We start from the raw sequence: 12,088 nt of genomic DNA, 5'->3' as shown, positions 1-12,088 counted from the left end.
CCCCTCTCTGAGACCCAGAGGCAAGATGTGGGGGCAGCTGGGGATGCCGAGAGACCTGATGCAGGTGCGATGGGGGCCCCATCTGGGACTTAGTGGGATACAGTTGAACAGGTGTCTCTCCCCTTGACCTGGGGGATGGAAGGACATATCCCATCTGATAGCCATTCCCCAGGTCCAGGGGCACAGCCCCTAAGAGACCTACCTTCTGGCCCTGCTCACAGTGGAAAGAGGATGGGTACCAGGCCTGAGATTGTGGGAGTGTCATTACCCTCTAAGAGATTATGGGATCCTTCAGTCTTGGGCAGATCACCAACTGAGGCTCTCCCTGACCCTATCCCCATCCCCAGGTTGTTAGTGCATCTGTTTTCGAGTTCGGTTTCTACACTCATACATCAATGGTCTTGATGGATGGTGACTTTTTCTGTTTTGAAAAAAAATGGCTTGAGTCTCATGTCAGGAAGGTAAGAGCCTCCTTCATCCCAAATATCCATTTCCTTTCTCTTCCTGCCCCTCTTTGGCCTTCTCCCTTTCCCTGACTGCTTCTAGAAGCGAAATCACCCTTCCCTCCCTCACTGGCCCCACATCATATTACCTGTCTCGTCCCCACTGGTCTTCCCTGAGGACTCTGTTCTGGCCCCTTCCCCTTCTCCTTGGGGTTGTTGTTGGAGTCGTTGTCCTTGATGATATCATACTGACAGCAGAAGAGCCCAATTACAGCTGAGACACAACAATACAATCTGCACCTTGATCTTGACCTCCCCACTCACAGCCTTGAAGGGCAGTGAGATACCCACACGGTTTCTAGAAAATCTGAGAAGAAAACCCTTGAATTTCGGGTGCTCATATGCGAGCACCACCCTCTTAGCCTTCCTCTACTCAAACTTCTGCGCACCCTCAACTAAGCATCTCCCCTGCATTTCCCTCCCTGCCTTTTCCCCTGACAGCCTTCACCACCTCCCACCCTCACTGAGCCCCCACTCCCCCAATCCTTGGTGCCCCGTGCAGCTGCTCACTCACTGGCCCACATGAGCAACACCACCACAATAACCACTTCCCCTGTCTGCAGTGGTCGCTGTCCATCCAGACCCTCCACTGTGATGTCACCTGAGAAGAAAGAGATAGACTCCAGGTTATGGGGAGCGGCCACAGAGCTCTTCTATGCAGACCCGTAAGGATGGAGAGTCTGGGGGCAGGGTTGCCCCTGCGAGCCCCTCTCTAGGAAGGTGGACAGGTAGTTAGAGACCAAAAAAGCAGGACCGTTGCGGGCAAGTATTCACACAGACTGCGGCGGCTAGGAACAGACGGTGGGGAAAAGGAAGCTTAAAAGCCCTTCTCCCAAACAATTCATTATCAGCCTGTTTATACCCAGTCCCCTGCCAACCTTATTCCTTCGTTTCTTGGCAGTATGATGAATTAAGTCAGCCTTTTATTCATCTAAGCTAGACTGGCTTGTTTGGGGGGAAGTAAACAAGAGGCTAAAGGGCAGGTAAAAAGCCAGAGAATCCAAAGCTTTTGGGAGTGGAGGATAGCTGAGCCTCTCACCTGGGCTTGAGCTGTTGGAGGGTAGCCGGTCAGAACCCTTGAGAGTTCAGAAGTGCACCCGAGGCCTTGGGGGGCTCTCTCCCCAAAGGCCGATGCTCCGAACCTGCATCGTGTAGTCGCTGTCTTCAGCCAGTCCCCAGAGGGCACAGGCCCACGTGGTGGTGTTCACCTCCCAGATCACAAGCTGCCCAGGGCCAGTCTGTCGCTGCGGGGAGATGATGGGACAGGAGGGTGGTCTCACACCAGTCCCAGGACTCAAACATCCAAGCACTCCACGGAGTAGGATGACAAGGGCAGCTTGAGCCAGGGGACACCAGCTCCCAGATTCCCCCACCACGGGGAGGGGAGCTTTGGTCCCCAGTGGGGGTAACGGAAGGAAGGCTCAGAGTTCCAAGGACACAGGCTGAGGGAGCAGAAGGGTAATTCGTACTTGCTGGGAAATGGAGTAGCCAATGACAATGTTGCCTTCTGGGATGTCCCAGGACACAGTGGCCGAGCTGGTTCTGAGGTGAGTGACTGTCACATTCACAGGAGAAGGAGGCCCGTCTGTTGGGTGCCAGAGTGAATAGGTTAACAGGTCCCATGTACGGACTAGCTCTGCTTGATCCCACTACCCCTTTACTCACCTGCTTGCACAAAGCCCAGGTCCCAACTGACCAGCAGGAGGACCTAAGGGCTTAAATATGGGGAGAGGGGCATCAGCGAAGCCATGGAACCCACTGAGTCTGCTGGGAGGCACTGGGGCATCCACTTGACATCCAGGTGGGGCTCCTGAAGGTGGCCGGAGTTGTTGGGGGCGGGTTCCAGGACTGCCCAGAACGCACGGGTGGCAGCAGCTCTCCCGGGCTCCCCACCGCCCACAGCAGCCCCGGATCCCCCTACCCCCGGTCTCCCCACGCCTTCCCCGCCCCAGCGTCACCCAGGGTCCGCAGTGCTATGTTCTGCCCTGCCCACACCGACGTCCGCGAGTCCTCGCGGTAGGTCAGGCCTCGGCAGGCTGCTCAGTGCCCAGAGGGCGGCCCATCACCCGGCTCCTTGGCGCTGCCCCTACCCCATCCTGGCGCGGGCCCCGTGCAGCAGGCAGCGCATGACAGAGCTGCGGGCAGAGGGCAGGCGAAGGCCGAGTGGGAGCGGGCTGAGGGGCTGTGGGGTGGGGGGGCCCAGAGCTAGGAGGGGCCGCGTAGTCTGTCCCTGAGTGTGGGGCGGTGCAGGCGCTGCCTGGCTGCTGGCAAGAGTCCTGGTACAGAGGCAGTGCGGCTGTCCCCCGGGCCCTGCAGTGGGATGTGACTGTCCAGGCTAGCTAGCCTCCGCCTTCTGCAGAGCTGGCCCGGCTCAGTCCACCGCAGCCCGACCTGGACGTGCTGGCCAGCCCTGCCCCGCCAGGGTTCTCGCTGCACTCATCCCCCTCCTGCCCCGTCCCTATTCTCCTGGGGCTCCTCCAAGGACCCCTCTTATCTCTGATCCCGGCTCCTTCCGAGGAGCCTGCTGCGTGCATAGGGAGAGGAGCAGGTGCAAGGGTCTAGGGCACCTGGGAGGGCCCCTCCCTCCCGGGGTGGAATTAGCCAAGTTGGAAGGAGGAATCCCACTTCCCCTGCGGGAGGGGACAGAGTGGCCAGATAATTGTTCTAAAAATCTCCTACTTGTAGACTGTGTCAGCTTTTAAATCTCTTCCCCATTCATAATGTGATACTGATTCTCTTCACTCTCATTCATTCTTTCATTTATTAAACAAATAATTTATTGAGTGTCACCTAGGTGTCTGGGCATGGGAAGAGCTAGAGTACAGCGGTTAAGACAGCAGGCTGGGTTTATAGCGGTGGGAGTCTAAAGAGTAGCAACCTATGTTTTTAGCTCTTCTTCCTGCCTGGCGTGGAGAAATTGGTCGTCTAAGTGTCAGGTTTCCCAAAATCCGAGCGTCCAGAACCTCATAGGGCTGTTGGCAGGATCCCGTGAGAGAATGTTGGGGAATGTCGTTATAAATCTTCTGACACTGTGTGAGTGAGGGATTGTCATGAGTTTGCACCAGTCTGTTAGTTACTTCATTCTTTTAGCAAACATAAATCCTTAAACTATTTCGTGAGATCTGGAGTAACAACCTGGGTGTGAGTCCCCTTTCTGTCAACTGTGTGATCTTCAGCAATGACCTAACTTCTCTGAGCCTCTGCTTTACCATCTGCAAAATGAGAGTGTCAGTATGGTCTCCTTAGTGTGAATGTACCCAGTGAGATACCGTATGTGAAAAGTGCATTGTGCAGTGTAAATAAATGTTGGCTAATGTTGTATTTAGGGCAGATACTTTGGTTTCTAATTCTCATTGCAGCATTTCTATTTCTGTGGCACTTTTTTTCCTGTAATATTCAGTTCAGCGTGTGTCCCTCTGGGGCTCCAAAGCTTCTGTTACCTTCCTTCTGAGTTGAAAGAGTGAAATGGAGCAAGAGGCGCAGGGAGGACTCTGTGTTCTGGACATGTGATCAAGCCATGGCTCAGGTCCTCTGACCTCTGCTGTCCCTGAGGACCCTGATCTCTGGCCTCCTGTTGCATCCTGGTCCCAGAGCACTCTGCTCAGGGATTCTCATTGTCCTGGGACTGGGTATTATTCTGCACTTCTGAGCTCCAGGCCCTCCAGAGAAGAGGTCATTGTGTCCAAAGATTAAGAGCAATGAACCTCAGGTTTCCCCCTTCATGGGGCAAAGCAGAGGCTGGGACGTCTGCATGCATGCAAAGAGGGACCCCTGGAGCTTCCCTGGGGTGCCCAGAGGGCTGGGGGCCAACTGGTCAGGAAAGGGTGCGGGGAGAGATACTCAGAGGCGGTGGTACTCAAAGAGGCCAGGGTACCTCGGTTAATCATCACTGTGGCTCAGATGAGGCCCCACCAGCTGGAAGCAGAGTTAGCGTGACAGAAGGTTTTGTGTGGCTGAAGATGCAGGCATGACAGGGTGTCCACAGCGTGCGACCATGCCAGGCACAAAACGGTTTCAACACGTGATTGAGACCCCAGAGCCTGGCAAGTGGGAGGTGAGACCCCCTCCTTCCGCCTTCTCCATGTTGGTCTTCTGCACTGATTCCAAGAATCATTTCTCATCTGGACTTCCCTCCACCCTGGGTTTCTGTTTTCCCTCTCCTCCTTCCCATCTTCCTTCCTGACCTTCCCCTATTAGGCCCAGAGTACCAAGTTCAGGCTAAATCCTTGGATGGTGTGTGTGTATGTGTGTGTGTGTGTGTGTGTGTGTCCCCAAACCTTGTGCCTGCTGCCACTCCCACCTCCAGATCAAGAGGCATGAGTGAGGCTTGGTCTTTCTAAGGGTGATACGCAGCTGGCCGACAGGTTGAGGGAAAGATGCTCAATGTCATCGTCAGGGAAATGCACATCAAAACCACAGTGAGATGTCACCTCGCACCAAGCAGAATGGCCACCATCAAGAAGAGAACCCATAGCAAATGCTGGAGAGGATTTGGAAAGAGGGAATGCAGTGCCCTGCGAGTGGGGAGGCACCCTGGTGCAGCCACTATGGAAAACAGTACGGAGGGTCCTCAAAAGATTAAAAATAGAGATACCCTATGATCTGGCAATCCCACTTCTCGGCATCTGTCCACAAGAATGAAAACAGGAACTCAAATAGACGTGTGTACTCTCGTGTTTGCCGCAGCCAAGACACAGAAAGAACCCGCGTGTCCCTAGTCCCAGGAATGGGTAAAGGAGATGCGGTCCAACCATGGGATAGACTATGACTCAGCCTCAATAAAGGAAGGACATTCAGACACTTGCTACCACACGCAGAAGCCCTGAGGACACTACGCTCTGTGGGGTAAGACGGTCACAAAGGGACAGACGCTGCATCCCTCTGCTTATATGATGGACCTAGACCCGGCACATTCACAGGGACAGAAAGTTGAGTGGTGGCTGTCAGGGGCTGGGGGAAGGGAAGGAGGGACTAGTGTTCAATGGGGACATCACACAATTTGGGGAAGACGGAGTGCTGGAGGGGGACGGAGGGGACGGTTGTGTCACTGTGAATGCTCCTGATGGCGCAGAACTGCAGACATAAAAACGGTTAGGATGTCCTCATATCAGGGAGAGGGGGAGGGGGCTATGGACATTGGGGAGGGGAGGCGAACCATAAGAGACTATGGACTCTGAAAAACAACCTGAGGGTTTTGAAGGGTCAGGGGTGGGAGGTTGGGGGAACAGGTGGTGGGTAATAGGGAGGGCACGTTTTGCATGGAGCACTGGGTGTTGTGCAAAAACAATGAATACTGTTATGCTGAAAAAAATAAATAAAATGGGAAAAAAATGGTTAGGATGGTAAATTTTATATCATGTATATTTACCATTTCAAAGAATCACTTCAGCTTTTTCTTCATACTTCTTCAGAAAAAGATTTATTTATTTGAGAGAGGGCGTGAGCACGCATGCCCAGGGGCAGAGAGGCAGAATCCTCAAGAAGATGGTGACGTGGGGCTCGATCTCATGACCCATGAGATCAGGACCTAAGTCCCAAACCTAGAATCAGATGCTCGACCGACGGCGCCACCCAGGCACCCCTCTCGGTACTTGCAGTGTGGCTCCCAGAATATTTAAAGGTGCCCGTGGCCAGCACCTACTGGGGCTGGTGAGCTCTGTAGGTCTACCTCCCATCCTTGTGCCCCAGAGACTTGGGCCCAACAGGTCTGGGACGGGGCTGACAAGTCTCCAACATTTCCTGGGGAGATCCCGAGGCCACTGGTCTGGAGACCCTGCTTGAGAACCACTGCCAGGGGCACACGGAGCAGCCCCCACTTCCCGGTGGAAGTCCTGAGACCTCTGGTTGGCAGAGGGCCAGCCCCTACGGTTGTACTGGCAGAACCACCATGAGGGACCCAGGTGGGAATCTCCACCTGAACCGGTCGCTGAAAGACACCTGAGCACCAGGGCGCAGGGGGACATGGGTATCGCCGCTCCCTAGGGAGACCTTCACCAATGGGGCAGGGGGGCCACCTGGGTGCTTGTCCTGATTGACCCGAGGAGCTGTGTTGACTTCAGCGGGAGGACAGCAAGCGGCTTTTTTCTTTCTTTCTTTCTTTCTTCCTTTTTTTTTTTTTTTTTAAGATTTTACCTATTTATTTGTCAGAGAGAGAACACAGGCAGGGGGAGCAGCAGGCAGAGGGGGAAGCAGACTCCCCGATGAGCAGAGAGCCCGATGCGGGAATCGATCCCAGGACCCTGAGATTATGACCTGAGCTGAAGGCAGAGGCTTCACCAACTGAGCCACCCAGTGTCCCAGCAAGTGGCTTCTTGACGGGCTTCAGATTCGCCTCCCACCAGGGCACGACTGACAATGGCTGTAACTGGAAGTCCAATTCTGAGAGCGGACGGCACCTTCCACCCCTTTCTCCCATGCTGGCAGGAGACCGTGGTGACGGGCACTGTGAGCATAGCCCCCCAGTTGCGGGGGATGGCACAAGGCTCTTTCCTGAGAGCCTGCTTGCCAGCAGCAGCACAGGCCTCTGCCAAACCCCAAGCTGCCTGGGGATCCACAGGTTCCCCCACCCCTGCTGAGACGGCCCCGCCGAAGCAGCCAGCACGACAAGCTGACCAAGGGCTGGGGGAACGCATGGGCCCTGTCCCAGGTTGCCCACCGCAGCAGCACAGGCCTTCACCCCTGGGTGACAGGTCTGCATCCAGCAGGCTGCTGGGCAGTGTTACAGGCTGCAACTGTGTCTTCCCAATTTCCTGTGATGGATTTCTCCCCCTGCCACACAGGATCTCAGAATGCGACTGTGTTTGGAGAGACGGTCTTTAAAGGCAGAATTAAGTTAAAACAAGGTCACGAGTGTGGGCCTCATCCAGTCTGACAGGTGTATTTACGAGAAGAGACTGGGGCAGAGACACACAGGGGGACCAGCACGTGAGGACTGGGGAGAAGAAGACACCCTCTACAAGCCAAGGAGGGAGGGCTCAGGGAAACCAACCTGTCCGGGCCATGACCTCGGACCTCCAGGCTCCAGACCACAGACATATGTGTGTGTTGCTGATGCTGCCCCGTCTGTGCCCTGTGTCACCCTGGCCCGAGTCCATGCACACAGGAGCTGCTGGGAACGTGAAAGATGTGGCACCAGGAGACACCTTTCACGATGAGTGGGCTTGGTGACAACCCGTGGCAGGCAGTCGCTGGGGCGGGGAGGCAGGCCATCATGACCACCTCGGTGCCTACCAGGTGCCAGGCCGTGATCTCTCATAAGTCCTGTCATTGCGGCAGTGACGGGTGTGATCTGGGCTCCGCCACTGTGCAGGGGTGTCAGGCTCCATTCGATCCCCACCGTGGCACTGGGATCTGCACCTGCCTACAGGTGAGGACACAGACCCAGGTCACTGGCCAGGAGAGCGAGGAGCGGCCATCTCTCTCCCAGTCCAGGTTCCGCCTTGGAGCACAGAGAGCAGGTGTCGTGCTCTCTCTCCCACTTACGCCCTCGCCCAGGACGACAGCCCATGCTGGCAGCTGGGGGAGGCAGGGGGCACTGCCATGACCTGCAGCTGCTTCCGTCCAGCAGAAGGTGGGGGGGGGGTGTGTGAAGGGGGAATGTACAAGGGGGTGCAGGGGAAGGAGGCAGAGGGCTCAGAGGCAAAGGAGAGATGGGGAAGGTGCTTGAGAATGGTGGTTTAAAATTATAGCCAACAGAGATGGGCGTCCTGCACAGACATCACGTAGAGACAAACAGCCAGGAGCACAGAAAGGAGAACGGATGAGAAAGACACAGCAGGGAGAAACGCAGTCGACCCGGGGTCTGGCCCGGCCTGCACGCACACCCCTTCCTCTAGAGTCAGGCCCAAGCCTCCCTCTGCCCTGGCCCCGGAGACTTGGCTGGATTGCCTCTGCCCCCAGCCAGGGCGCAGGCCTGGCCACCCAGAACATTCCATCCAGATCGATTAGTTCAAGGGGAAAAGAAGAGATAGATCAAGGCCATGAGATGTAGCCCCACAGCTCTGGCTAAAGCTCCCAGAGAAGAAAAGCCATTTCCCTTGGTTTGCTGATGCTGCGGGCAATGTTGGAGCGGACAAGGCTGGGGGACGGAGCCAGCCAAGTCCGAGGACACAGTCGGAGTACCTGGGCACATCTCTACCATGACCTACCACGGGGGCTCCAGGTATGGGAGCCAGTCAATCCCCTCTGTAGCCCTCTTTTCTTTCTTCTCTTTAAGTCACCTTGAGCTGAGTTAGGAAAACAGGAGGGGCCTCGAATGCTTTGCTAAGGAATCTAGACTTTAGGAGTCCAAGCCAGGGGGGTGCTTGCAAATGTCAAAAACCAGCTCGCTGGGAAGGAGGCTCATCTACAGCATTTGCGAATTTCTATGGTCACTCTCAAGTCCCCGCCTGTCACTAGAGATGTGTGTTGTGCCCATTCCTGACCGCACCACTGGGGACAGACTGCACAGTTGTCTCTGGGGAGCAGTCAGGAGCCAGGCCTGGCCATCCTGGGTCAGGCCCGGGGGACCCAGATTTTCCTATCAGCATTCACTGAGACTCCCCTCAGTTTGTCTCAGTGTAGACTAGAGTGAAGACAGAGACATTCACCTACCTAGCAGGATTACGCAATGAACCAGACACGGGGCCGCCCCACGACAGAAAGGGCCGCTGTCTGCAGGCAAGGGCGAATTAGACCAGTGGCCAAAAGGCATCCTTCACCGGCTCTGCTGGGCGGAGTGAAAGGAGAGACCTAGCAAGGCTCGGCCATAGGCAGGCCCCTGTGCTCCGAGGGCTGGGAGACTGCATCCCGTCTTTCTAGATGAGGTGGGAGGCTCGGAGAGGTGAAGAGATGGACCCACGGTCCCGTACTGAGACGTGACCCTGTGCCTGGTCTCCCTGCGCGACCATGCAGAGGAGGGAGTGTGCTGACGGCCTCATCCTGTGGGCACTGACGCTTCTCTCCAATCCATGCACACCCGCGGGCTGCCTGCTCTGGTCCGCCCACGGCGCGGACCCCTGTCTGTCCCCACACATCCCCCAACATGCACATACTCCCTCCCTTCTGGCACTCAGGGTTCATTTTTATTTTTATTTGTTTGAACTCCAAGCTTGCTCTGCATCAGAGCTCAATGAAATGGGCTGTCAGTGTGGCCGCAGAGCATGCGATGGGCCACGTCTGAGACATGGCTGCGGTGGCATCTCTGAAGCAGGTGACACAGTGTAGCCCAGCTGACGGCGGAGCCTCCATGTTGCAGCTGGGCCGCCTGGCCGCACGGAAACACTGCCTGTCTAAAAACTAGAGTAAAGAAGGCGAGAGGCTGTGCTGGCAGTTATCCAGGCATGGCCTCTGCTGAGGTCTTCACATCTACAAATGCAGCTTTTCCTTGCATGAGGGCGTGACTAATGCAGCTCGAAAATCAGACTCACTACTAGAGCCCAAAGGTGGGGAGGCAGGAGTCTTCATGAGGACATGACATGGCTCCCCGTTTTGATGACAGCACAGGATGGTGAAGAAGAACTTCAGATCCATGAAAGCAGGGACCTCATCGGCTCCATTGGTCACGGAATCCCCAATAACTAAGAAGGAGGGATGGTAAATGGACAGATGGACAGATGGATGAGTAGGTAAATGAAGAGATGGATGTATGAATGCATGGATGGATGGGTGGATGGGGGGGAGGAGCAGATAGATGGATGGATGGGTGGATGCATGGACAAAAGGATGAATGGATAAAACGATGGGTGAGTGGATAGACGGATGGGTGGATGGATGGGTGGGTGGATGGATGGTCAAAAGATATTCTTTTTTTCCCTAATAACTTACAGGAAAGGCATTAAAGTGTCACTGGGCTTTCCTACAACTCCAACTCGTCTGTCTCAGTATAGAGCAAGCTCTGCTGAGATACAGCTGGCTGTTCCCAGGACTTAGATGGTTTAGATCCCCCACTGAGCCCTGAGCTGTGTGCCTTTGAGCAAGTCACTCCCGCTCCCTGAGCTCCCTAGTTCTCATCTGGGAAAGGAGGTGGAGTCACACTCACCATTGGGTCTGATCGAGGATGGTGTGCGGTGCCGTGAGCCCATGAACATTAATGATGATTATCAGTTTTCTGAAATGCTGAGTATTCTTAGCCACTGCATGTTTTATCTCTGGGAGTGGTGACTGATTCCCCTTCAGAGTTTCCAAACTGGGAATATTAAAAACTAAATGACATTTTACGGCCACAGTGAAGCTGGCAGCTGGACCAGTGCCAGATCTCTCTAGAAGGATTCTGGGGACTCGCTTCGCTCATTCGCAGCAGCTTCTACCTGCTCAAGATATGCTCGATAGCCCTGCTTCTTAACCTATTTCCTCTTTAAAATAATCCTAAAACACACAAAGTGTGTAAGAAACCAGGAGTCTCAGCAAAATGTCTGTGACGGTCATCTACATTGTTCTGACGCCTTCCCCCCATCATGGTGCCGGGATACCCTGCGGGAATATGCTGTGGCCCCTTGACCCATTTTCCTTTGTGTGAGCCCTTGGACAGCTTCCGATCTGGGGTCAGATAGCCCAAGGCTTCTAGGAACTTTCCTGCACATTTAAAAAAATTTTTATTGTGACTTGTGCACTCCTCTCTCCTGGGACTATATCTGGGGGTAGGGCTTCTGGAGAGACTTCGTAAAGAAGTTTATGTGCAGCTTTGTGAAAAGATAGCAGAATGCTGTCAAAGTGGTTGAGCCCCATCTCCCCGCCGTTCGTGAGCCATGAGGAAGGCTCAGGGGTGCCACATCTCCCCCGTGCCAAGCCAGGGCAGCCGGGGCCCTGCTCTGTGGGTCGCTGGCAACCAGGTGCAGAACACGGCTGCACAGCGAGGTAGGCATGTGGTGGAGCACATGGGGGGCGAGGTATAGTCACACCAGGTGGACACACACGGATTGCCCCTCGAGGGAGCTGGCTTTCCAGTGGCACCCAACATGGTGGGCCAGAACAGCCCTGTGAGGAACTAGGGGAAGAAACTTCTAGAAGGAGGGAGACGTCGTTGGTGACAACCACCTTGTGCTCTGGGTGTCTTCACCGGCTCTCAAAGACGCCTAGAGGGATGCCCCCTTTTGAGTGAGCGTGTGGGCTGTGTCTGTCTCACGTGCAACCAGGCAGAGAGGGTGGGGTCCCAGAATCAACAGGGCATTACTGGCAAACCAGGTGGGGATCTGAGCCTGGTGGCTAAGGGCTGAACGCTCATGTCCCCCACACTTGCCCTGGTGAAGCCCTGGCAATGGGAGGTAATTTGGTGCGACGAGGTCACGGGGCTGGGGCTCCGTGGTGGGATGAGTGCCCTTAAAAACAGAGGAAGACATCATCCCCCGTCCCATGCTAGGACAGGGCCCCGGTGGGTGGCTACGGGTCAGAACTGGTCCTCACCAGGAAACACACTGGCTAGCACGTTGGTCTGGACTTCCAGGCTCCCTCCACGCCGGTGTTTGAACTGCCTGCTCAGGGTGTCTTGCAGCTGCCGGGGCTGACGCTGTGCCTTCAGAGCTCCTTCCCATCCCTCTGCTGGAATGTTCCTTCGCTGGCTCCTGTGGGCTGGCTCCTGGATGGCGCCCGGTCTCCGCTCAGATCCCCTC

General features: G+C 55.4%; 1 pseudogene; it reads right to left on the bottom strand.

The window, feature by feature from the left end:
- Nucleotides 1-385: 385 nt before the first annotated feature.
- Nucleotides 386-2,566, bottom strand: LOC123927162 (annotated as a pseudogene).
- Between the last annotated feature and the right edge of the window lie 9,522 nt (nucleotides 2,567-12,088).

Source organism: Meles meles, chromosome 16, assembly GCF_922984935.1.
Source record: "Meles meles chromosome 16, mMelMel3.1 paternal haplotype, whole genome shotgun sequence".
Classification (NCBI taxonomy): Eukaryota; Metazoa; Chordata; class Mammalia; order Carnivora; family Mustelidae; genus Meles; species Meles meles.
This window is presented reverse-complemented; position numbering and strand designations above follow the sequence as displayed.